Here is a 27,656-nt window from a genome sequence, read left to right on the forward strand (position 1 = left end):
TTCAGGATTTACTCTCTTAACAACTTTCATATATAACATATAGCTGTGTTAATTATATTTATCATGTTGTACATTACATCCCTAGTACTTATTTATCTCAGAACTGGAACTTTGTACCTTTTGACTGCCTTCATCCAATTCCTGTCCCCCATTTTGCCTCTAGTAACCAGTTTGTTTGTTTGGTTGTTTGTTTTTGAAGTATAATTGACCTACACTATTTTAGTTCCTGTTATACAACAGAGTGATTCAATATTACTGTACATTTCAAGACAATCACCACAATAAATCTAGTTATATGTTACCATACGAGGAGATTGCATAGTTGTTGACTATACTCCTCACACTGTACATTTCTTACTCATGACTTACTTATTTTGCAATTAAGAGTGTGTACCTCTTAATCTCCCTCACCTATTTCTTTCCTCCCCGAGTATCCCCTCTGGCAACAACTTGTCCATTCTCTGTATCTATAACTCTTGTTTCTCTTTTGTTATATGTGTGTATTTGTTTTCTGTTTTTTTAGATTCCACTACATGTGAAATCATACAGTATTTGTCTTTCTCTGTATGACTTATTTCACTTAGCACAATACCCTCTAAGTCTATCTATGTTGTCATAAACACCAAGATTTCATTTTTTATAGCTGAGTTATATACCATATACATATTCTTTTCCATTCTTTTATTGATGAACACTTAAGTTGCTTTCATATCTTGGCTTTTAATGCTGCAATGAACATAAGAGTCTATTTTTAATTTTTTGAGGAATTGCCCTACTGTTTTCCATAATGTCTGCACCAATTTACATTCCTACCAACAGTGCATGAGGCTTTCCTTTTCTCCACATCCTTGCCAACACTTGTTATTTGTGGATTTTTGGTCATAGCCATTCTGACAGGTGTGAGGTGATATCTCATTGTAATTTTGATTGGCATTTCCCTGATGATTAGTGGTGCTAAGCATCTTTTCATGTGCCTGTTGGCCATCTGTATGTCTTCTTTGGAAAAATGTCTATTCGGATTCTCTGCTCATTTTTTAATAGGGTTTATTTTTTGATGTTGAGTTATATGTGTTTTTTTTTGTATATTTTAGATGTTAACTCCTTATCATATATATAATTTTCAAATACCTTCTCCCATTCAATAAGTGGCCTTTTTGTTGTTGACAGTTTCCTGTGCTATGCAAAAGCTTTTTAGTTTGTTTTGGTCCCATTTGTTTATTTTTGCTTTTGTTTCTCTTGCCCGAGGAGACATATCCCTACAATATTACTAAGACAGATATCAAAGAGAATACTGCCTGTGTGTTTTCCCAGGCATTATAGCTTCAGGTCTTACATTTAATTCTTTAATTCATTTTTAATTTATTTTTGTACATGATGTGAGAGAGCAATTCAGTTTGATTCTTTTGCATGTAGATGTCCTAACGCCATTTATTGAACAGGCTGTCTTTTCCACATCATATATTCTTGCTCCTTTGTTGTTAATTGCCCATATAAGTGTGGGTTCATTTCTGGGCTGTCTGTTCTGTTCTGTTGATCTATGTGGCTGTTTTTGTGCCAGTACCACACTGTTTTGATTACACTAGATTTTTAGTATAGTTTGGAATCAGAGAGCATGATACCTCTAGCTTCGTTCTTTTTTCTCAAGATTGTTTTGGCTATTCGGGGTCTTTTGTGTTTCCATACAAATTTTAGAATTATTTGTTCTAGTTCTGTGAAAAATGCCATTGGTATTTTGATAGGGATTGCACTGAATTTGTAGATTGCCTTGGGGAGTATGGCCATCTTAACAATATGAATTCTTCCAATCTATGGACATGGTATATCTTTCCATCTGTTTGTGTCTTATTTAAATAAGCAGTTCTGATTATTCTTCTCACATTAAAACACATGAGAATCACTGGTTTATAACATGTTAATAAAGCAAGATTTATATTCTAGCCCAGATCTCCTTGTTGAACTTTGGAACCTGTTCATAGAACCAGCGATTAATTCTTTCCCTTGAATGTTCTACAGGCTCTCACATACATACAGCCTCCCCTGCTATCAACACCTGCTGTTGAATGATAACATTTGTTACATCCATAGTCCATAGTTTACGTTAGAGCTCATTGTTGGTGTTGTATATTCTTTGGGTTTTGACAAATGTATAATGACATATATCCACCATTGTGGTATCATACAGAATAGTTCCACTGCCCTAAAATCCTCTGTTCTCTGCCTATTCATCTCCCCCTACTGCCAACACCCAGAAAACACGGATCCTCTTACTATCTCCATAGTTTTTTCTTTTACAGGACGTCATGTAGTTAGAATCATACAGTTGTGGTTTTCCTTGTATTTACTATACCTTGGGATGTCTGATATTCTTGAATCTTTTTGTTTACATTTTTGGAACAGAATTTGAACAGTTTTGGGGAAAAATTTCTTCTGACTTTTTTTTTTTTTTGCCACAGTTTCTCTCTTTTTTCCTTCAGGGGCTTTAATTATACATGTATTACATTGCTTGGTACTAACTGTTAGATCATTGAAGCTCTGTTCATTTCACTTCTTTTTTTTTTTTTGTCTTTTCTTTAGATTGAATCATTTTTCTTGCCTTATCTCTAAGTTCACTGACCCATTCTTCTGTTATTTCCAAAGTGTTATGCTCATTCAGCAAGATTTTCATTTCAGTATTATGTGTTTTGGTTCCAGATTTCATTTGGTTATTTTTAACCATTTCCTTGTTCTCTGCTGACATTCTCCATCAGTTCATTCATTAAAAAGTTTTCTAAGTTCTTAACATATTTATAATAATTTCTCTGAATTCTTTGTTATTCAATTGGTGGTCATCACGATGTTGTAAAAAGAAGTTGAAACTATTATTATTTTCAGGTCATCTATATTTGCCCAAGAATCAATATTAAAACTATTAAAACCAGTAAGAAAAATCTAGGGAGTTGGATATATAATAATAATTAATACATTCATGTATAAATAAATATACTCAAAGTGCTCAAAGCTTGTTTTAAATTACAAAATGTTATCAACACAAATTTATATAATATTATTTAAGAAGATACCTCACTAATGTAAAGATGTGTGTTCTCCCCAAATTAATTAAATTCAAGGTAATTCTGATTAAGACCAGATATGATTTTTTGTGTGTGTAAAATTTCCTGACTCCTAAGTTCATCTGGAAGAAAAATGCATCAACATAAATCTAGAAATGATTGAGAGTAAGAATAGAGAGCAGATACCATAATATACTAAAAATCTATAGTCATTAAGCAATATAAATACTGATTTTGACATTTTCACCATTAAAGCTTATTCTAAACTGTCATATTTTACCTCTACTACTGCATTACCTTCTAAACTGATATTTCTGCTTCTAGTATTCTTCCTAGTCATTTATCCTTAGCGCAGCTGCTAGAAGAACCCTGTAAAATGTAAGTTAGATAATGTCATTTCTGTGCACAAAATTGCCAGTGGCTTCCCATCTCACTCAAAATAAAAGCTAAAATCTATATGGTAACTACAAAGCCATATAGAGTCTGTTCTTACTTGTTTCTCTCTCTCTCTTTTTTTTTTTTTTTTTTTATCTCCTATTGTCCCTCCTCACTACTTGGAATCCTTGATGCTCAGCAGCTACACCTGACATGCTCCTGCCTTGGGAAGAAGCAGCTGTGTAGGAGGCAGAGGAATATGAGTCTCCCCTGGGAGGTGGCAGGGCCTATGCTGGCTGAGTGAAGCTGTGCATCAAGTAGAAGAGGTGGCTGGCTGCACTTCCTGGATCAGGACACTGAGGCTTGGTAAGTCGGCGCTTTCCATGGTGGAGCTAGTCCCCGAAGGTTGGTTGTGTCACAGTGCCATGTCTGGGGTTGACTTCCTTCTCTCAGTCGCTGCCACGAGTAGTTTCTTCTCGAAGATGTGAAATGTTCCAGTTACAGCAATGATCAGAGAAAGAAGGCCACTGGTGTCATGTTTCTCAATACACAAAGTTTACATAGTGGCTTTATTTTGAAGTCTTTATTCTTTCCACTAGATATTTGTTGAGCTGTGGCAGTCCTCCCCTATCTCCTAAACTCTAAATCTTAGGGAGAAGAGATTTGCTGCATGTAACTCTCTTTCTTCTGGAAATATCCTGACTTCCTTTGATAAAAATTTCCTTCACTTTCCCAGAGGCCTTCTTTCCACAATGAATGCTTTTGTTTGTTAATACAAACTACTGTTGCTTTTTCCCAGGCCAAGGCCTGTTCTGTGTACATCCTCTTTATCAAATAGTACTACTTACAATATACACCAACGTGACCTTTTATTTCTGTCTACACAAAAAACCACTGGCAGTTATTTTCACTGAAAAAATATAAGATATATTATAGGACCCCTGACTTAAGTATCATAAATGTATTCTTTCTGAAGTACCAATGTCTAACTTCATATCACTTCAAGAGAGCAGGGAGATACAGAAGAGAAAGGGAGACTCTAGATATCTGGTATGAAGGCAAATACCATGGAAGAAATAGTCTGAGGGAGAAGTTTGCTGTGCCCACTTAACAAATTTTATTTAATACTCATTTTAAATATCAACAAGTAGAATGTCAAGTGAAAAGCAGAGCCTTTTATAATGTGGTGTATTCCACTTTAATAGGAAAAATTGCAGTCAGTATTTTGAAGCTTGTTTTATTTTACCTGGACAAATTTCAGAGCCCCCTTTTTTTCCTCTTATTTTTAAAATATTCAGTCAAATGAGGAAGAGCTATTGATTGCAAAGTGTGAAATGACCCAGGCTAACTTTGTGGTGCTGCAACCAAGGTTATTTGGGAATCTTTAACCTTAGGAACCCATAGTTTTAAGTCTCTGTCTGCACCAGCCAATTTTTATTTTGTCTCTGTCTAGTCAATAATCACTTTAATTTCTTTAACTTGCTCTTCTAAGCTGGTGATACATTTAGTTACTGTGTGACAAGCACAGTGTAAATAATGACACAAATAAGCAAAGTGATTTAGGTGATGGCTTGTTAGCTTTGGTACAACAGACAGAACAGCTGGTTGGTAGACAGTTGCTAGCAGAGCAGTTCTAGGTAAGGAACAGTGAGAATAGTTGTGTTATGTTCTAATATTACAGTGAAAATCAACTCTATACTTTCTATATGTAATTTTGTGATATTTTCTACTGACTGTCTTGCGTTCACCAAACTTCTTTTTAATTGTGATCGATTTGCCTTAGTAACCATACATTGAGTTCCTAATGGCTCTTGTACTATTTTTTTCTTTAATATCCACTCAATTCTTTTTCATATATTAAAGTTCTCTTTTGAGGTTCTCCTCATTATTTTCTATTTTCTGAAACATATGAATTAGTTATTTTGAAATATCTATCATTAGCTAGGTTTTCTTTGGGTTTATTTTAATTATTTCTCTTTTCTCTGTCTTATTTCTTGGTGTGCCTGGTAATTTGATGAAATGTTACACATTGTGATGAAAAATTGTAGAGGCTTTGAATAACATTATCCTCCTCCAGAGAGGATTCATCCTATCCTCTGGCATACAGCAGAAGGTTAGATCAACTCAACCTCATTTCAGATCATGCTGACAGTCTTTGTAAGGACCATTCTACCTTTGCCTTTCTTCCACTCATCCACGCCCAGTGGAGCTTCCTAAGACCTGTCCAACTTTCTCCAACTTTTGCTTCCTGGAACAAAGGGGGTGACTAAAATTCTCTCATGCCTTTCAACCATTCTTTTCCGTGGGCTTCGTAGCCTTTTGCCTTCCTCATATTAATCAACAAATGACTTCAAGAAGAAAATAAGTTCCAAGTGTCAGGCTTTTAATTCTCTGTACCTCACTTCTTTCCGGGGTTTTGTTTCCTCAGTACTTGATTTCCTTGGCATCCTTAAACTCCATATTTTGTCTTCCCCAGAATTACGACATTGCTTAATGTACTCCCCACCTCATATCAACTACCCTTTGCCTTCCTATCCAACCCATCTGCCCATGCTAGGGCTCAGCAGATATCCTGGGATATATCAGCAGGCAGAAATGATTGTTAACTTCAGTGATCTTTCCTTCTCTCTGCAGTCTGGGCACTTCAATCGTTTCTGTCACAGTAGTACTCTAATGCCCTCAAACAGATGTTTTGTATTTAATGGGACTTTAAATTTTTCTCTCTGGGAGCGCTGGTGTGCCATAAAAACTATAGCATCAAGGAAAATTTAGAAATCTCTTGGTCAGCCTCTTAATATATGATTTATTATATTGATTTCCATTTTGGTATTCTCTCAAATATGGTTGTTCCTAAAATTTTTCTATTTAGGTTATTTGAAAAGAGGAAACCCTCTTAAAAAAATCTATACTTCCAAATATGTCATAAATTCATAATTTTAGAATTTGCTTTTCTTGGATGAAATTCTTTATCTTTGATTTCAGGCTACAGAGAAGTATTTTAGAAGAAAAAATAAACAGTGTCAATTCATCTTGTTTTTTTGTGTGTTTCAATGCTTTATCAATATGATGAGTGTGTATGTTTGCATATATATAAAGTTGAGATATCAATACAGAATTAATTTTTTTCAAATAAAAATAACACAGAAGCAGCTGCTATTCTCTAAATAGAAAAAACAATAAGCTTGATTTTAGTTTTTAATTTATTTTCATGTAATTTTATACCTTTTTAACACTTGCTTATTGTCATTAAATTCTCATTTTCTATAGATGAATAGTATATGCTCTGTGGTACATATATAGCTCTTCTGTAGCTACCTATTTACATTCTTGATACTTTTGATTAGAAAAGTGTTGGAAGGCTTTTTCAATAGGAAGGGGACCAAGTTGAAAAGTATGTGGGAATAAGAAGGAACAATGAGAAGGGACAATTAAGTGAAATGAGTCACTTACCTAGGAACTTTTAAGCTTTCTTCAGAATATAAAGTGATCATATAAATAACTATAATATTTAAAAGATATGAAATTAATATTGTTAATGAAATTCTGGGTTCTCCAAATTTTAAAATGTCTGAGAAAACAGATACTGTGATAAAATCTTTGTAAGGGTTATTAAGTTTGGGTTAATTGGTTTCCTAGTTACTGACATGATTATTTCAAAGGATTCTGAAAGTTATACAAGATTATGTAATATAAGGGAAAGTAATATATTTTACAGTGAATTATTTTTGCTAGACAGTTTACAGTTCTCCACAGAAATTCTCAGTCTTTCTTTAGATATATTAGGGCATACTGAGCACAATTATTTTAAAACTTGGGTCTGGTTAGCATCTCTTGTAGGTAAACTTCTATGGTTTCTCTGTTTCTCTTGATTTTCCATCACACCGTCTTGTCTTCTCACATACTGTTTAGTTTTGATATAGTGCTAGACATTGTATATAAAAAATTGAAGAGATAACGTTGAGCCTAGTTAATGGTATCCTCCTCCTGAGAAAAATTACATTTGTTTCTGAAGGGTGGCCGGCAAGGGGTACTAGGCATCCCAGTTCACTTTCATCCAAGCAAGAACTGAGATAATCTCAAGATAAGTTTGGACCTTACCAAGATTAGTTTGTATCTGGTTTACCCTTGCTGGTAGGGAGTATGTGGCCTTCAGAATCCTAATCAAAAACTAGAAGGGTTTTTGAGAAACCTACTTACTCTACCCCCATCGCCAAGCCCCCAGTTTTAAGTTTATCTCCCTAGACCTATGAAAGTTTGGTCACTCAGCTCAACAGCTTAGCTTTTTAGTCATCTTTTCTGAAATTAGAAGATACTCCTAGAAGAAAAGCAATCTCAAATGCTGAGTTTAACTTGCAATATATTCTTCTTCTCAGATCATGACACTGTAATTCTTTACTGAAATGTTAGTTCTCCAGATAAGTTATCCAAAAGGCATTTAAAAATTACATACAGAATTTGATCAAATTTTGGTAGGCACAGTGATTCAGTAAAATAAGCAAAACTTGGGATTTTTCCTTTTGAAGGTAAGATTTTTTTAATGCTCATATCTCTTTCATTCCTTTTTCATTAATTTCAAGGGATAAAGTCTTATGAGACTCTGACTTGATAGATTTCTAAATTTTCTAGGTATTCCATTCTAAAGGCAGAAGCTTCTGTGAATAAGTAGCCTGCAGGGCTCTTTAAGGCCTGCATCATATTAGACAAAATATGTTTGTGGGCTTGGGGGCTTTAAGGACTATAGAAGAAACTATACACAGACCACATTTTCTCTCTCTCTCTCTATGTATATGTATGAATATATATTTATATACAATAAATTATATTTTCTCATACATTAGAATTTTATATCATCTTTATTATATATATATATAATATACAAACACACACTATATGAAGACAAATATTATTATATATGAGATTTTATACTCTGTTCTTTGACTCAGAGCTGTCACCTATCCACTCACTTTCAGTTATGCTGTACTTCAATTTCTTCAGTTTTATTATATTTACATTTTCTTTTTGATCTTTCAATTTTATCAAAAAATTTTGTATTTTGTTACTTGCTTTTGCTTGTACTTTTGTACACGTTTCTACGCTGCAATGTGTTGGAACCAGGCTGCATAAAGCTGGGCTTTCCCATGTAATTTCCATTCCTTTTCTTTAATTGGGAAAAGAGTCACTTGAGTTACACAGATTGTTTTATGTCTCAAAAATTTCTTGAATTTCTATCAATTTTTGGCTGATAGTTTAAGAGCATGCATTATTATCCTATAGAAGTCCTCTTATTAAAAATAATTACCTTCAGTATTTGACCAGCTGAGAAAGTTCTATTTAAAGTGGGTAATCATACAATATGACTTCATATATTAATGTATATACATGCACATGTATTATACAGTGTACACACATATCTTACACATTTTATTTTAATGTAAGCTTTGTCAAATACTCTTCAAGTTTTTGTTTGGCATCAATCGAACTTCTATTGCAATGATTAATATTTAGCATCATCAATTAGAATGTTATACATCTATTGAGCAAACCATGTCCATAATCCATTACATATATTTTTCCACTTTTGACTTATTTAAAGATTAATGAGAACTTCAGGATACTTGCAGAGTAATTTGAAAGAGGAAACTTTACAATTTTCTTCCTCACACTTAATGTGATAACATTTTTTAGTAGCTCTTTTTATTGAGTTTTTACTAAGAATTCAAGTTAGTTTTTAGACAAAATGACAATTCTTTTATTGTCCTCATATTTCATCTTTTTAAAACTAGCTCAAATAGGTTTGGGAACAAACACTACTGATTCTTGGTAAGCATGCAGATTAACGGATGATAGCAGGTGTGGGTACAGTGCTACCAGGTTCTTCTAGCATACCAGTACCAAGCAGGCCAGGGACCACGTTGCCCAAGGAGCAGAGTCTCCTTGTAAATGAAAAGGGAGTCAGTTAAATGGAATTTCCTTTTGCTGCAAGTGAGTATCCTTTTTTTTTTTTTTTCATTCATTAAATCTCCAAAACTAGGACTGGAGAGATATCTGGAGTTAGAAAAAAGCATTCCCTTGTAGGCCCTGTGCTGTGGAGTGCTGTTTTAATCAAGGACTGCTACAAAATAGTTTCTCAATTTTACCTAAATAATTTTCTTTAGTCTTTTCATTTAGTTTGCTTCTCTAGAAATTGCTGAAATTGTTGGTGCTATTCCTGGAAATTGCTATGCATTTTACATCGTCTGTTTAACTGTGTCTGCATTATATGCAATTCTCTGGCTACCCAAGAAATTTAATATTTTATTATACTGCTATTTTTCTTATTAGAAATTTCATAATTCAAAGGCTATGTCTGAAAAAAAAATCTTTTTTTGACTAAACTGGCCAGCTAAACTTAGCAATGAATTGATAGCTTTTTTATTTTTCAAGGTCTTGTCTGGTAATTGAAATGTTTGAATCAACGAGTTGTTTTGCCCTCACCTAGACATCGCCTAAGCAGGTTTATTTCACAGTCTGGTTACCATGGTGTCTGGCTCACATAAACACATCTGGAGCTTATTTGCAAATTCTAATACTAAATACTAAATTAAAGTATGCTTTTGATCAATGAAGTCTTATCAACCCATAAATCTCCTGTCTGACTGTAATAAGAGCTAACATTCTTTAAAACCATGGTCACATAATTGTGAACTTGACTACGTTCTCCGAGCCCATGCTATGTCTGCAGGCAAAAATATAAATACATTAAAGCACCATTCCCCAAACTTCCCTTACCTCTTTAGGCTCCAGAGGTATCAAGAGTGAGGTGTGATTGAAATGAGCCCTGGGTGATTTGTTGTTAATATCTTTTTAAGAAACCCATGAAAATCACAGAGACTTAAAAATGAAACTCATGAATCTGTTTTAAAGTTCACATAAATCTGAAACTTGAAGTTAAACTTGAAGGTCACATGAAACATAAGAACCAGAAACCCTGGGGTTTCTTCGTGTGTTAGTTATTCTGGTTCTGTCAGTTCTGCGTGACCAGGCCAACTTCCTTTGGAACATTGAATTATCAAAGGACATCTAGTTCTGTCAGTCAGCTGCTGCGTACATTAGTAAAATCTCAAAATGCTCTATGAAATGATGGTGAACATTTTGTGGCTTTTTATCTCTGACATGTGACTTTTTCTGTTTTGGTTTCTAAATACTGACTGTGTGATGAATTAAGGATTTGAGAGAATATTTTTATTACACATAGACTTCTTACAGGGTGGTGCCCTCTTGTGCCATGGTCAAGGGTCACTTCCTGGCACTCCACTCCTTTTTCAGGCCCTGGAGTCTCCTGCGGGGCACTGCCTTTCTGGTCCTGGGCCCCCTGTTGAGCATCCACCCATGGGGCACCTGCTAGGGAACCATCCTGCCCCAGTGACCGTGCTCTCACACCCTCTTCCACTAGAAGCCTCCGTGCTGGTTCTCCGAGTCCTTGCGATGATGAAGTTACGCAGTTGTCCAAGGCAAAGTGGAATAAAAGTTTTTCTCTTTTGTTAACTGAACAGTGTTGAAAAGATCACAAAGCATGTTTGCTTTACCAGATATAGGATAGGGTTTTAAAAGAAACTATTTTGGTTTCTAATCCCTCCCACCCCTCCTATTAGTAAGTTAGGAGGCATTCTGAACATCAGATATCATCAGACAGGATTTGTTAATGGGTCAGTTCATAGTCCTGTGCTCCATGGCTCCTTACGGTGACTTTTCCCCTAGGACACTCTTAATGCTGCTACAAGTAGTTTTTTTGGGTCCCTACTTCATTCCTCCATTTCATCAACTGAGGGGTTTTTTTCTTGTTTCGTCTGTCTGTCTGTCTGTCTCTGTCTGTCTGTCTGTGTATCTATCTACCTACCTATTCAGCTTTATTCAGATATAATTGACATATATCATTCTGTAAATTGAGTGGTTGTGAGGGGCTAAGAGATGGGGGAAATAAGACGTTGATCAAAGAGTACAAACTTCTAGTTTTAAAGTAAATAAGTTCTGGGGATCAAATGTACAGCATAGTGATTATAGTTAACCATACTGGATTGTATACTTGAAAATTACTGAAGGAACTGATCTTAAATAGTCTCACACACAAAAACAATTGGTAATTACGTGAGGTGATGAATGTATTAACTGCCTTTATTTATTTATTTATTTATTTACTTATTTATTTATTTATTTATTTATTTATTTATTTTTATTTTCATTGTTGCTATTGTTTGATATTTTAAGTCTTGGCTCCATTCTCACTTAGCATGAGCCTTTCATTCCAATAAATAGTCTTGGTTTCTCTGGAAAGAAATCTTGTTTGCACAAGCCTCCCCAGCTCACCAGGTGTGTCCTAGAAGAAGATGGGAGAAATGATCTCAGTTTTCTTCATTTACTCTTTCATCCATCAGAAGGGATTGGCATTCAAGTTATCCAGATTGAAGAGCTGCTATGAACCTCAACCTCTTTTTTCCTCTTTCAGCTTCTTAGAGAGGAATTTTTGTTTTGTTGCACTGTCAAAAAAATTAGCTGTTTGACATTACTTTTTAGTTTGTTTGAAACCTGTGTGACTTTCCACTTTAAAGTGACATCCAGCATTGCTCAGTCATAATAAGAGAGAAATGTTTCTTAGAACTGTAGAATGTGAGGTCTAAGGAACACACAGTCTAATTCCCCATCTGATTCTTCAGTCCCCACCAGCCAAGAGATTGCTGTCCTTTACTATATCTACATCAGACCACTAACCATTGCCTGAAACAAAACACATGGTTTTCAGAGCAGTCTCGTCACATTAAAGTTGTTCCAGTGTTGGGCTCAGAGCTTCTGGTCTTACTTGTGCCATCTAAGAGGATTTGAACACGTCTCACGTCCCTTCCACGTGGAGGCCTTTCAGAAACCCTCATGACTCTCTTCTTATAATAATGAGAGTAACTGCTTATAAGTCTTTTTCATTTTTAATTTTATGGAGCACTTTTTAATAAATCTTGCTTGAAATGCCCTCTGAGCTGAAGACAATAAGTTACAGGCAAGGAAAATGAGGTTTAGCAAAGTTAAAGGAGCCAAAACGAGGATTCTTCTGGCCCATTTATTGGAACTGCTTTCTCCAAACCTCCCTTCTTTCCTTGGTGAACTGGTCTCGTTTTTCTTCAGTCCTGTGCCAAGTCCTCTTAGCACCGCAGGCATTGTCCTGGTTCTTGGTGATGTTCATGTTCTCAGGACTAAAACAAGTAACCATAGCTATTTCTAATCAATACAGATGGATTGGGTTCTTCTAGAAAGGGTGCTGATAAACTGATAAATGCTCAGATAGCATCAGTGTAGAGACAATATGAGATTAAAGGGGCTGCACTAAAGTGATTCCCTGAGGATGGAATGGTTATATAATAAAAAAAAATTAATTCAAATTTTTCCTCTTGTGTACATTATATCCCATCTTACCAGATGGTCAAGCCCATTATATTTGTTTCCCAAATTCTAAGACCAACCGGCAGGCACAACTGCAGGAGTCTCTCATACTAATTTCCATCTCCACTGCACGCCCTCGTTGAGTCCTTCATGATATTGTTACTGCATGTCTGAAATATCTTCCTTTCTCTTCTCTATCACTCCAGTCACTCCCTCTTGCAAATGCACAATCTACACTGGTTCCATGGTTATCTTCTCCCGATTTAAAAGTCTAAAATCTATTTTCTTCTCAAAAGCCTTCAGTCATTTCCTGTTATATGGAAAATAATATGCAGTCCCTCTTGCTTGTGACTTGGCTTTTACAATTTTCCCCAAACTCCCAAAAGACCTTCACTAATACATTCTTGATTCTACAGGACTAAGAAAGGTATTTGGTGTTCTCTAACTATAGCTTGCATCTTTCCTGCTTTTGTGTTCTTAAGAACCCTGGTTTTCCCCTCTTTTTGAAATTCTAAGTGTTTTTTTAACTGCCTACCAGAACTCATTTTCAAAGGTCTATTGACATCAACGTCCCCCCGAAAGCCTTCTTGTGTTTCCCATTTTTCTTAACTTTTTCTCAACTCTGTTACATATTTATCACAGCCAGCCACTACTGATTATTTATATATTTGACTTTCCTGCTTTGCTGCCATTCCTGGAGAAGGATATTCACAGCACATACCAGGCACTTAAAAGATTTTATGGATTGAATTGAATCCCAACTGATGTTAGTATATTTGCGTATTTATTTATTTATCGTGCATTTCTCCAGGATATGTTTGTTGAATGACTACTGCATGACAACTAAAAGAATTTCTAGTCTGTCAGGAAGATCTGTACAAATGCATCTAAGTATGGTGCATCATAGGAGAATGCCATCCTTGAGATAAAACAAAGAGCTTTGGGTCTGTCATAACTTCATTTTATGTTGTGCTTCTTCAGTGCCCTTTTCATTCCTCCAGCTTCTGTTTTTTTTTCTTCATTATTTAAGCTTTTGTCTTTGGGGGGGTGTACCTGGATTGTTGTTGAAAAGGCATATGAAACAATGAAATCTAGTGCTTTATCTTTCTTTTCATAATACTCTGGTCTTAGCTTCTCTTTGCTTCTTGGCCATAATAGCAACCATCTTCAGCATTTTCTACCTCTTTCTTTCTTGCTGTAGTGTCAGAGACAGTCTTTTATTTTCCTTCTTCTTAAAGATCAGCATATAAGGCATTAGAATTTTAGGATTTCTGTGTTAATAAGTGCAGTTAAAGAGAAAAACCCAAGAGGAAAACTCAAAGATTCGATGGAGACTGACACTTACAAAGGTCACTGAATCCTAGTCTTTAGAATTCTTCTTGGATAATAGCATTTTATCATAAATTATCATAAATTGTACCATAATGTTTCTACTCTTATGGATATCTCTTTGTTTTCATTATGATAAGATACACAGAACACAAAAGTTATCATTTTAACCATTTAAGTATATAGTTTTGTGGTATTAAGTGTATTCCACACTCTTGTGCAACCATCATCACCATCCACCTCCAAAGGCTTTCCGTCTTCCCTAAAGGAAGCTCTGTACCCATTAAACATGATCTCACTATTCTCACCACCCTCAGTCCCTGGAAAAATCCATTCTACTATTTGTCTTTATGAATTTGACTAACCTAGGTACCTTATATAAATGAAATCATACAGTATTTGTCCTTTTGTGATTGGTTTACTTCACTAAGCATAATGACTTCAAGGTTCATCCATGTTGTACCATGTCTCAGGATTTCTTTCCTTTTTAAAAGATGAATAATATTCCATTGCATGTACCTACCACTTTTTATTTATCTATCTATTGATTAACATTTGGGTTGCATCTATCTTTTAGCTATTGTGAATAATGGTACCATGAACATGAATGTACAAATATCTGTGAGTCCTCATTTTCACTTCTTTTGGGTATATTCCTAGAAGTGGAGTTGTTAGATCATCTTGAATTCTATGTTCCATTTTTTTGAGGAATTACCATACCTTTTTCTGTAGTGGCTACACCATTTTATATTCCCAAGAGCAATACCCAAGGGTTCAAATTTCTCCACATCTCTCCCTACGCTTGTTATTTTCTGGTTTTGTTTTGTTTATTTAAAAAATAGTCATCTTATTGTGGTTTCCTAGATGTTTCTGATGGTGACACTCACCAAATCTTCAGACTTCCACATTGTCTTCCACTTTGCTCCATGAGGTCTTCTTTTCCCACGATGTCATTCTAGAGTCACGTAGGGGAGATATTGATGTCTCTGTGAGTAGAAATTTATTTGAATTTGTGAGACCTTTGTCATAGTTGGGCTCCTTCCCTCACATCAAGGTCTTTGTATGAAATTTCCACATACCTCTTTTTGTCTATGACCTCATTTAACTTGGGCTCAGACTCGGATCTACCCTGCAGCAAGAATCTGTTTATTTTCCTTCAACCATGTATTAATTCATCCCTCCGTTCACCTATTCAGCAATTAGTTGTTGCACACCTGTATTCTTTCAAAGCTTCTAGCAATTCTTATTATTCTCTTTATTGCTTGTGGTGTTTAAGGAAATATACAATGAGATACTTGAACAGTTTCCCATTATTCAGTGTCCAGCTGTTTCTCCCGATCATCTTTTCTGAGAGGGTCAAGTTTTGTGGGACACATTGCATGGTCTCTTTATCTTAGAAATTAATGTTCACTTCATATATGGCTCAAGTCAGCATTTCCAAGTGGGACCCAATATTTTTAAAAATGTGTTTTTCGCAGCATAAAGTTGGTATTTATGTTATACTTAGAAGTGGAAACTATTCATGTCTCTCTTATATTTTAAGTAACATATTGTGAGCTAAGGTTTCTTAACAAGTGATAAACAATATAATAAGTAATGAAACTGCCATTGGCAAGCATGATTCCCTGAGTCATAAATAATTTTTTAATTTGACCTTTATAAGTTTACTGTAATGATTTTTATTTTCTCTTTTTCTTTCTTTCTTCCTTCCTTCCCTTTCCTTCCCTTTCTTTCTTTTTTCCTGAATGAGAGAAAACAAGATTGACAGTGAGAATTACCACATGCAATGTTTTGTTGCTGTTCTTAGATTTCAGAGTTGTAAACAAATAAAAGGTGGCATAATTTTGCATCAGCTGTCTCCCCAAATAAATCTACGATTTTACACTGAGCTTTGTTCTCAGGAAATCATCACCATATCTCATTGTGGAAAGATTACCATGTGTAATTAATTTAAATATAACATGAAAGAAACAGACTTAAGATGAAAAGGACAATAATCTTCCACCCGAACCTATTCAACCACAAACCAAAGGCATATTTTGGGTTTGGTCCTTGTTCTGATGATCAGAGGGTTTATCTTTATTTGGGTTTTACTTGGGCTATTTTCAATCCCTGGGGAGACATGATGTACATTGTAAAATAATGCAATAAAATAATTGAGCATATTTCCCTTGTCCCTGGGCATATTTATACTTGTATACACAGTCACAGTAAAAGGGCTGGGAGTGCAACAACTTCAGCTGTAAATTATTACCATGACAGAGCTGGCATGCCACGGCTGCTCTCACACTGAGAGGCAGGCTGGGTGTTCCAATGGGATGAACTGCCCTAGAGTCGGCTGAGAATCAATGCAGCTCATAGAGAAGAAGTCTGTTGGGTTTACAAGAAAAAGGCCTATGGAACAAAACAAACTAACATCTCTCATCCTTTGCCAGCAGAAGTTTTATAGCAAACACAAAACTAGTGACAGACTGAGAGATGTTTTTCTGAGTCCAAATTCAGAGAACGCAGTCATTCTGCTGGTTCTCAGCAAAACAGACTTGGTTCTTTACATTTGTTCTGACCTCTTATGTGAGGAATGTGATTCAAAAGCTGGCAATTTGAGCTCAGGAAACTTGGTTTAGTGAAATGAAATAGCTTTAGAATCAGAATGTTAGTTGGAAGGAAGCTCAATATGATTTGAGAGTCAGAGTTTAGAATTTGGAGCCTCAAATCAGCAGATGATTTTGAAGACGCACTGGAACCTTCAAAATGGACATCTGTGTTGGAAGTAGGGCCTCATCTACTTTAAGAGGGAGACAGAAAACTCCCTCCCAACTTTCTAGTTTCTCTATTCAAATTACAAATAGGCCCTGAATTCAAATAGGGGTGCTCTCTACTTTATCTGCCTGATGACAAACAAGGTTGAGCTCATTTTGCTCTCCACGAGAAGTGGCTATAAGAGGTTTCATCAAGAGTGCAAAGGGCAACATTGGTTTAGGGGAAGGCGCACTAGGTCTAGGGTCAAAAGACCAAGATCTGAATGCTAGCTTTTTCCCTCATTGTTTCAGATGTCATGTTGGTTATTTTGAAAATGTCACTGCACCTTCTTTGGTCTTAGTTTTCTTTAACCTGGAAGGAAGATGGGAACATTGTCATCCATACCTGAGGACAATGTGAGGATGTTCTGTAAACTCTTGCCAAGGATTATCTTTATTTTAAAACTGAACTCTTTTCTCAGTAATAATCATTAAAATCTTCTTCTCCTCCTTTTCCTCCTCTTCCTCCTTCTCCTCTTTCTTCTCCTTCTCCTTCTTCTTCTCCTTCTTCCTCTTCTTCCTCCTCCTCTTCTTCTTCTGATTCTTCTTCCCCTTCCCCTTCCTCTTCTTCCCCCCTCCTCCTTTTTTTTTTTTTTTTTTTTTTTTTTTTTGCAGTCGAGTGGGAAGTATGTTTTGAAGACTCAGTGATTGAGAATGTAACTAGTTTGTTTCCAACCCGTGATATGCTCCTAAGATAGCAATGTATGTTAGGGCAGGATTAGTCAATGTACCAGATAAACCTAAAATGACAGTGCCTTAACAGAACTTGCACATGTAAAATAGGTATTACTTACTGATGGACTGTTCTCCTCCAAGTGGTCATTCAAGGACCTGGTTTCTACTATGTTTTGGCTTCATTGTATTTAACACATAGCTTCCAGCATTGCTACATAAGAAGCCTTTGGAGGGAAAGAATATACAGGACATGGCATGGGAGGTTTTTACGAGTCAGCCCTGGACATGGTTTATATCCCTTCTACTCAATTTCCATCGACTAGGACTCAGGCTCATGGCTACACATCTCTACAAGCATGGCTGGGAATGCAGTTGATTTTTGTGCTTGTGGAGAGGATGAAATGGAATTGGTGAACAGCTAGCTAGTGTCCACTAAATTAGAGTCTGTAGAACAGTTCACACCATAGCTAGTCTGTAATACATTCATGCTGATCATTTTGATTTAAGTATCAGTTAATGAGGATGGAAGGACCAAATTTTTCAGAAATATCCTGAGGACACTAAGAAAAGCTTGTACTGGGCAGGGTGAGCACGTGTGTCCCTGTGAGAGGCAGGAGTAGGAGGTGGCATGGATTCAGACATGCTCTCTTTTCTCTTTGTCTTCTCACAGGGGCTGGCTGAGTTGGCTTGGCTCCACTTGGGAGGGAGGACCCTGGCTGGTCCCCAGTGGTCAACACAAGAATGCTTCAGTGATCACTTGAGCTTGTTTCAGACAACCATACTTTCTAGAAAATTGCTGCTCCAGGAATATGGTGAAAAGGTCTGTAAGAAAGCACAGCCTCTGCTGATTTCCCCATCTTGGTGAACCTTCCTAGTTCCTTGGGGGGAAATGTGAATCCTAAAACCATTTATATGTGGACAGTAGTCTCCTGGTCTAACTTTCAGGCAAGAGAGATTTCATGGTCAAGGGTTAGCCTCAGAGAATGTCTTGTTAATGAATAAATGATTCTGTGGTTCCTGAAGGTATGTGTATATAAGGACCCATGATGTGAGAGGACAGTGAAGTAAGGAAATAGGCCCATTGGGTTGGTCGTGGGCACAAGAATGAAAGGCATTTGACTATTGAATTGTAAGTACTTTCAAGTACCACATAATTGCATTTGAGACAAGATTTTTTATTAACAAATTTACAATGTTGACTACAGACTTACTAGGTACCAGAGCCCATATTTTTATTTTTGTTTTTGTCTTTTTTGTGTGTGTGGGATAATTAGGTTTCTTTGTATATATTTTTTTAGTTAATTTTTTATTTTATTTTATTTTTTTAGTGAAGGTACTGGGGATTGAACACAGACCTTGTGCATGCTAAAGACCTACTCTACCTCTGAGCTATCTCCTTCCCCACCACATTTTTATTTTTAATAACTTTTTCAAACAAACAAACCAAAAAACCCATATATGTGGCCAGAGAATAACTTTGTGCATTGAGAACTTTTCCAGTTAAATTCATTGCTCACTCTTAGTGATCTTCACTTAGCAGAGGTTCATAAACTTTAGTGAAAATTAAAGCCCATGGATAAATGTATACAAATTCCAGATTCCTGGCTCCTTGACCCTTGCAAGAAATTCTGAATCAGAAAGTCTGCAGCAAGGCCTGGGAATCTGATTTTAATATGAACCTCATACTCAATCATTCAGTTGTAGCTAGTCCTCGCACTTTAGAAAACACAGGCTTAGTGATTTAATGACTTGCTACTCTGCAAAAGTATGCACAGAGAGTTTTCTGGGACTCAACATAATAAACTATCATATGATTGTCATTGCCAAGAAGATGAACACTTGCCCCTTTTGTTTATTTCAGTAAGTCAGCAAGGGTACAGTGGATTCAGATAAAATAGGTGAAATAACTTGTGGGCATTATACGTGATAATCTGACATAACCTGAACTCTTTGGTATCTACTGTGTTCCAGGCACTGCACCAGGCACTTATATTCATCATGTCTTAATCTCATAACAGCAGTGGGAGGTTGGTGTTACTGATTTCATTTTATAGCTGAGGAAAGTGCAATTCAAAGAGGTTAAGGGGAAAAATATAGCTCACTGGTAGAGTGTGTGCTCAGCATGCATTAGGTCCTGGGTTCAGTCCCTAGTACCTCCATTAAAAATAAATAAATAAACCTAATTACTCCTCCCCCGCAAAAAAACCCCAAAAAACAAAACAAAAATCAAAGAGGTTAAGTAACTTGCTAAAGTCAGAGAGCCAGTGAGCATCAGAGTACAGATTTGGAGCCTGCTGTGTTTGACTCCCATACGCTTTTGTCTGCATCAAACCAGAGAGCTTCAGGAGGGTTGATGGCAGCCAGAGAGGAGGCAAAAAAGCAGGAGATGTGGGAGGAAGCCAAGCTGATGGCAGACATAGCAGAGAAGGTTGGAGGCAGCTGTAGGAGGAGAGAAATTAGCAGATGGAAAGATAAGTAATCTGCTTGAAGTTCTGGTGACCACAATCAGTCAAGGGAAATTCCCTTCAAGAAAGCTTTCTCAGTTTCTGATTCTACTTTCTGTTGTGATGACTAACAGAAAGACCAGCAAACCCAAAAGCGTGATACCCATTTTATGGGTGAGGAGTCTGAAGATCAGTGCAGTTCAGCTGTTGACAGAGTCATGTAATTAGTTAACAAAAGAGCTGGGATTTCAGTCCAAGTCCGTTGGATCTCAGAGGCCAGTCTTTCCAGTTCACAACGCTCCTTCCCTAAATAGAATTTAAACCTGTGTCTTCCAAATGCATTTCTTTTGTGAGATTAACAGAAGATACGATTAGAGAATACCCACCATAAATTTTGGTGGTGGTAGTAAATTAGAGACAAAGGTCAGAAAATATCATGTAATTATGTGACAAAACGGATTTTTACTAATAGGCTTTGCACTAGTGAAGGAAAAGGAAAGAGGAAATAATGAGGCAAAGAGATGGACAAAGCTTGGACAAGTAACAAAGTGAAAGGAGAAACCGAGATAATTTGTTATTTTTTTGCTTTAGTAACACCACCCTTCTTATACAACAGAAGATGTAAAAACTCATGGCAGTAAAATTTTGGGAGGGATAGTGATAAAGCCCGCTTCCGAATGTATATATTTTGTAATAAATGCACAATCACGATTTAGTGATCTTTTCTTATGTCGTCAGTAGTGCAAAGTTAATGAACGAGATGGTAGGGCACCCACCCATAAGTGTGTCTTTTGTGGGGCGGCAAGGATTTTTGGGGGTTTATATCTTCCTGTTAGGTGGATATAGACAGTAAACTCTAAATTGAGAAAATTATCAGATTAAAACTGTATCTTATTTATGTGACTTAATAATACATAAAAACCATAAAGCTATATATATTCTAGTCCATAAGGAGCTAGGAAAGCGGCCCTTTAATATGGAACAATTACTTACTCAGGGTAGGAAGATAAGAGTAATTTGATGTCTGAATGATTTCCTGATATTCAAAAATCAGATCTGAGGGAATTTCCCAAATGAAATATAGATTATCTGTGGCTTTCATACCACTCTGAATGGTCTATATCCACATTATCTAATTAGAATTAAAAAAAAAAGTTGATTGTTCAAGAGGATCCCCAGAGGCAGGATTAAATGTGATTTTTTTTTACCCTGTGAATCTTTATTTTCTGATTGTTCTACAATTAACACAGATTAGTAAACAAATTAAAGGAAATAATTGTTGCTGAAAAAATACAGCCAATTCTCAAATCCTGAACAAGACTGATTCATTGGCACATATGTTGATATAGATTAGACCAGGTTTTTAGATGAAGATGACAATTTAAATTCTACTTTGATTTGAAGTCAGCTCACAAAGACCTGTGAAAGTTTCATTAAGTTGAGCTTCAACACTGATAAGGCAAACTGAAATTTGCTATCTTTGCTCCTATTATGTGATATCTGAGACTAGAGGAGGGAGGGGAGAAATGAGGCTTCCTTAACTCTTCTTGGACTTAAAAGATAGCTTTACTGATCTTTAATTGACATATGATGAATCCTACTAGTTTAAAATGTATAATTTAACAAATTTTGATTTACAGTAATTTCTTTAAAAAAACATTTGAATTAAGCCAAATCCATCCTTACTTCCTAGTTCCCTATACTGCTACCTATATTGTATACAATGCAAAAAAAGTTAGATTGTGGGTAAAACAGATATGTGAAGATAAGCCTCAAATACTACCATTATTCATGATCTTGTTTCTATAGGAAAAACTATTCCAAATTCTGAGAAACTGATTTACAGAGATATTTTTAAGTCATCTTGTTTGTGAGATGAAAAGTGAATTTGTCTCTGTTGACCATTATCCCAACTGATACATTTGGTCTCATTTATTCTGAATACGATATGTATTGTCACGTATCTCACTAGATTAGACTCCCAATAAAGCCAGATTACCTAAGGCCATATGAAACAGCGTATTGAAGGTGAGACTGTTGGAGACGATGCGACCCCTTGAGGAGGTGGCTCTAGAAAGTGCCACATTTCACATCCAGTGAGAGCTGGTGGGAGCTGATGCCTGAGTGGTCGAGGTAACCTTAACGCTTAGGTTTCTACTTCTCCGCCCAAGCGTTTGTTCCTTTGAGCTTTGCTGCTTCTCTGCTTTACCTCCCTACTGCTACCCCCTGCCTGGAATCATCCTCTCTTTTTCTGACTCAGAATATAAAACTGCACCTAACTGAATTTTTCTAGGCAGAGCTACATCAGGGCTTTTCTCTTTGAAGTCCACTGTGCATTATCTCTGTTGGAAGGAAGGAGAAACCTGAAGGGGCATAAAAAGGTTAGAGTGAGAAATACACATATGGGTGTTCAGGCACCTGTATGTGAGTGCACATACACTTGCATCTTATGGCTTCCCACAGTGGAACTGTCATCCACTTGCCTTAAGATTAAAATTGAATAATAATTATAATTATTAATTAAAAATTTAAGATTTTTAAACCAAAAAGTGTTTTAAAGCTAATAAGTGACATTTCTTAAAACAAATAAGAAATGAAAGAATGTCTGAAAATTGATTCTATAACCATGTCTCAAATGAGAGGATTGCTAACTCAATCTGATACTGACCTTGAAATAACAATCCTCTTTTCCTAGAAGTTGCTTTTCATATGTAAGCAACAAAAACAGCCTTATAATTTTATATCCCATTCCTACAATTCTTATACTTTTAATCCTGTTATAGCATAATTTGAGTGACTGTGGTTATTATTATGTCAGTGGAACTATCTTTATTCTCAATATGAGATGTAAGTTTAGAGTTGATGCATTTGATAGTTTGGTCACTTTATTGTGAATTCCTATGTCCCTTTTACCCCAGCAAGATTTTGATGAAAGCAGATGAGAAATGACACTGCCAAACCTTGTGTTATAGGTGCATTTCCAGATTTGCTCTTTGCAGCAAGCTCGTGAACTAAGTACCATCATTTTAAATTCACAGATGAGAACACTGATGCTGAGGGAGTTTGATGATTTGTTCACACCTAGAATATGTGGTCTCCTTCTCTTTGCACTCTGCTGGCTGTCTAGGTACAAAGTGCCCCAATTCGGCCATCCGAGACCTCTACTCTGTTTTTAGGCACATCGCTAATTGTTATATGAGCTAAGGTGCCTTTTTCTCCATTCAAGTGGGATTTAAATCGTCAGTCTAGATACAGATCTTTCAAATAAGAAGTTGTCTACCCCAGTTCAAAAGTCAATAATCCTGACTTTTAAATGGGTATTTCTTCCATATTTCATTGCCACTAGTCTCTATTTGCTCTCTTGTTCTCACTTTTACTTCCAGGTATAAAGCATTTGATATGCTGATTGCTGGACATTGGTAAGTTTCACTATTTTCCTGTTCAAGTAAGAAAAACTGAGAAGGCTGTGTTGTTCTTTTAGTGTCAGATTCTATTCGATTTCCTTGTCTAATGCAGCAAGGTAGAGATGAATGAAAGAGTGTATGAAGAAAGGACTAAAATTAGAGTTAAAGGTCTGATGAGCCATAGGGGCATGGTACGTCCATTTAACTTTCTTGACTTGAACCATACACATCAGCAAAGGAAAAATGAGAATAGAGGAGTAGTAATTTAAATGTTGCTGGAGGGTGATAATATGCCCCAGAGGGAGGGTGCACAATAAATGTGAATCTCCTGCCGCTTCAGCAGGACTCAGTTCCTGTAATCTCTCATAGTGTCAGCATCTTAGCATTTAAGGAGTGTTTTCTGAGTCTGCAGATACCTCTTTTATATAGCACAGAGCTAAAATGCCAACCAACTCCATCACCTGGTTTTCTACCAAGGAGGGCGAAATGACAGTAGCAGCCACGTCTCAGACATCACCAGCAACAGACCATGTTGGACTTATTGGGACATAGTATATCTGTATATTGTATTTTATGAATGTCTTGGTTAGTTCAGGTTTTATAACTGTATACCATAGACTAGGTAGCTTAAACAACAAATATTTATTTCTCCCAGATCTGGAAGCTGGAAATCCAAGATCAAGGTGCTGGCATATTCAGTTCTTAGTGAGCACCTCCTTCCTGGCTTATTGGTAGCTACCATCTTACTGTGAGCTGACATGGCCCTTCCTCAGTACCCGTGTATATTTAGAGAGAAAGCTCTGGTGTCTCCTGCTCTTCTGATAAGGGCAGTAATCTCCTCCCTGGGGCTCCACCTTCATGACCTCATTTGAACCTGACTACCTCCCAAAGGCCCCACCTTCAAATAACATCACATTGGGGGTTAGATCTTCAACGTATGAATTTTGAGGAGACACAATCATTCAGACCATAACAATGGATGACATAAAAGTGATTTCAGTGGTTATTTTAATTATTTATGATTTTGCCATACATGTTAACTTTAGAACCTAAATCATTTTAAGATGAAACGTTATCTTATTTCTCCTTTTACTAGAGGAATTTAGGCAAATCAATTCTCTGTGCTACAATTTCTTCATCTGATACTGTCAGTTAGTAGTAATGTTTACTTTTTTGCATCTTTCAGGGTTACTTGAATATCCAGTAAACTAAAATATGTGCAACTAGTTTTTAAGTACTCATACATTTAAGTGATATATAAAAATAATTTCTGAAATAGGGTAAAACAAGGGGTGTCTCTTTAAAATAGCCAAATTCCATGATGAGTTAAAATCTTAGTGAGTTTTTGAATGAATTTCTAAAACCTTTTTTCAGACACTTTATAAGTTCAGTCATATATACATATATATTGTATATATATATTTATACTGAAACACGAAAGGAGAAAAAGGTTAAAAATGACTTCTGTGACAGATTGATTAACATTTGGATTAATCTCATTTTGCCTGAGAAGTTTACTTATCCCTACTGCAAGCTGGCATCAGAATTGTCATCCTGCTGCTATATTCCACAGTGTGAAACCCTCTTCACTTGTCTGTGTGTATGGGTGCACAGACATTCAAGAGCACTCCTAAGTGTAACTGCAAGTTTGCCTCTGAGTGCAGAGTCCTGAAATCTTAATATGGTACTTTTTTTTTCCCCTCATAAACAATACAAAGAAGTTGACAGGTCTGAAAGAGGCTTATGTGAAAAGATAATTAAGAGCTTTAGAGAGTGTCAAGAGTCAATAGCTCAGCACTGTCAGCACTCCCGAGTGTTACAGGCTATAATTAGATGGCATGGAGGTGTAAGGCATGTTTGGCAGTTGATTCCTGCATGATCTCCAATGGAAAAACAAAGAGCAACCTCCACGAGATATTGGGCAAAGTGGGGAACAGAAGTACTGGAATCAAACCTTTCAAGTGTCTCTCTGTTTTCCCAGGGTGTATCATTTGGTGAAGAGTTTCTTTGCCTTTTGATTGGCATGTGCATGGGACCTTTGGCTCATGTTCATCATTCCCACAATCCTCTTGGCTTTGCACTGCAAACCTCCCTTCAGGTCTATGAATTAGAGGCCATTCCTGCAGTGCCTTTGGGCACAGCCCACTCCACATTCCTGTGCTGACTTTGGACTCCAGAAAGTTTGAACTGATATGAGGTAGAGATAGTTGATTCCTAATAAGAGGACATTTAGAAATCTCTGGAAAAGTCCAGAAGAGTCTCTGCATAAGTGGAATTGAAAAGTCAGAGGCATTGTAGGATTGGATTAAGATGCCCCAAACACAGAAAAGATTATGGGGAACAACAAATCACGTGAAGTTCAAAATAAAAAAACAAACAAAAAACTAACTGGTAAACTATGTATTTGGAAGTACAATGTTCAGATTTTTCCCATTATGATGATTTCAGTTAAAAAAATCTATAATTCTTCACAGATGTTTGTGCTTTCGTGCATTTATTTGGCCAATGCTTTAGGTGTACTCTGCCTATTTGCTTTCTTGGTGTGTTTTCCAGTTAAGAGCAAAATATACCTTGAGTGTATTGGCAATTCTCCAATTCCATAGTGTTAAAAGATAAACCGAGGCAAATTAAAAATTTTACAAGTTTGAGCAAAAACTGATTCGAACTAGGCAGCATACAATGTAGCAGACAGAAAGGAGCTCTGAGGAACTATTCAAAGTGATAGACTTTGATAGGCAGAAGGGAGGAGGAACAAAGGAGTTATTCTAGGCTAAACAGCGAGTTGGTTCTCGTGGTTACTCTCCTTTAGAGGATGGTCAGGGTCTTAGCAGGCAGCTTACCTAACTAGTGCTAATAGGTGACTCCTGGTTGACTGATTTAAGATTCCATTTCTGGGAGAGCAAAAACTGTAATTAAGTCTCAGTTTGGTGGTGTGTGGCTTAGCATATGTGATTCCATTTCGGGCCTGTTGTCTTGTTTTTAACAATAGATTGCAAAGCACTGTCCATGTTATTGAGCAAAACTACAAATTTCTAGGTTAATACTCCTGGCCAAAAATTGATCTTAAAATTTTTTTGTTATACAGAGGTTTTAACCGAACAACAATATTTAATCAAAAAACCCTGTATTTTAATAAATAATATTTAAGGAAACTATGTAAGTATAATGACATAAATTGAAGAAATGTAAATTTAGAGAATACAGTACACAAAGTTGACTTGAAATCAGCCTATACACCCTTAAAGCGTAACTATTCTTTAAATGGTTGAAATTTATTTCTTGCTTCTAAGAACTCTGTAATGAAAGAATAATCCCACAAAGGCTGGCTAATTTTTTAACATCTTCTTCAAATCTTATTAGAATAAAAAGTTACAAAATATTGCAGATAAAGTTGAAGTCCCCTTCAATCTTGTTCCCTTCTCTTGTTCCAAAGGCAATTACTTTTTATAAATTTTAAATAATTTGCATACATTTTCATCTGTATGTCTGGACAGTAATAGAGTATTTTCATTGTTTTAAAAGTTATATAAATGGTGTCAAATTAAAAATGGCCCTCTGTAATTTGTTTTTATTTAATGCTTTTTTTTTTGAGATCTATCCAGGTTGATAGATACCTGGTTCATGTCTTTTGACTATTGTATATTATTCCATTTTCTAATTAATGACCGTGAACCTAGAAGGGTAGTTTAGACCAGATTGTGGAGGTCCTCAAGTGTCAGATTCAAAACTTTGGGCTTTATTTTGTGATGACTGGTGTGGGAAAAGGTGGAGGATCACAGAATGTCTCGAAGCATTAAATGGTACAAGATCTGAGTATCAGAAAGTGAGTATGAGGACAGTAGGAAAGTAGGTTGGAAGACGAGGGCTTTATGGGCCTAAGGTTAAGACCACAATTCAGAGCAAAATACAATAACCCTGTAAGATATAATGATGTCCCTCATTGACTAAAATCTAGGTAGTTTCAATTTTTTCTCCTTAAAAAACAAAATTGTATTAACATTTAAGTATATATGTCTACAGCAGAGGGAGTTTCCCTGTATATTTGTAGAATATGAATTTTACCCATTTTTGGCCAATTTTCTATGTTAATATAACACTTTGGGCTTTTTGACTCCAGAGAACAAGAGAAGTTAAAAAATAATCCGATGATGTGAATAGATGCACTTAATAAACTGT

General features: G+C 36.1%; 1 long non-coding RNA gene across 1 annotated transcript in view; it reads left to right on the forward strand.

Annotated features, from left to right (window-relative positions):
* Nucleotides 1–3,694: 3,694 nt before the first annotated feature.
* Nucleotides 3,695–27,656, forward strand: part of LOC140695857 (uncharacterized) — a 62,016-nt gene continuing 38,054 nt past the window's right edge. Inside the window, exon 1 of the long non-coding RNA XR_012071687.1 lies at nucleotides 3,695–3,791. This is a non-coding gene — a long non-coding RNA (uncharacterized lncRNA). The remainder of the gene's footprint in view (nucleotides 3,792–27,656) is intronic.

The sequence above is a fragment of the Vicugna pacos genome, chromosome 4 (assembly GCF_048564905.1).
Source record: "Vicugna pacos chromosome 4, VicPac4, whole genome shotgun sequence".
NCBI lineage: Eukaryota > Metazoa > Chordata > Mammalia > Artiodactyla > Camelidae > Vicugna > Vicugna pacos.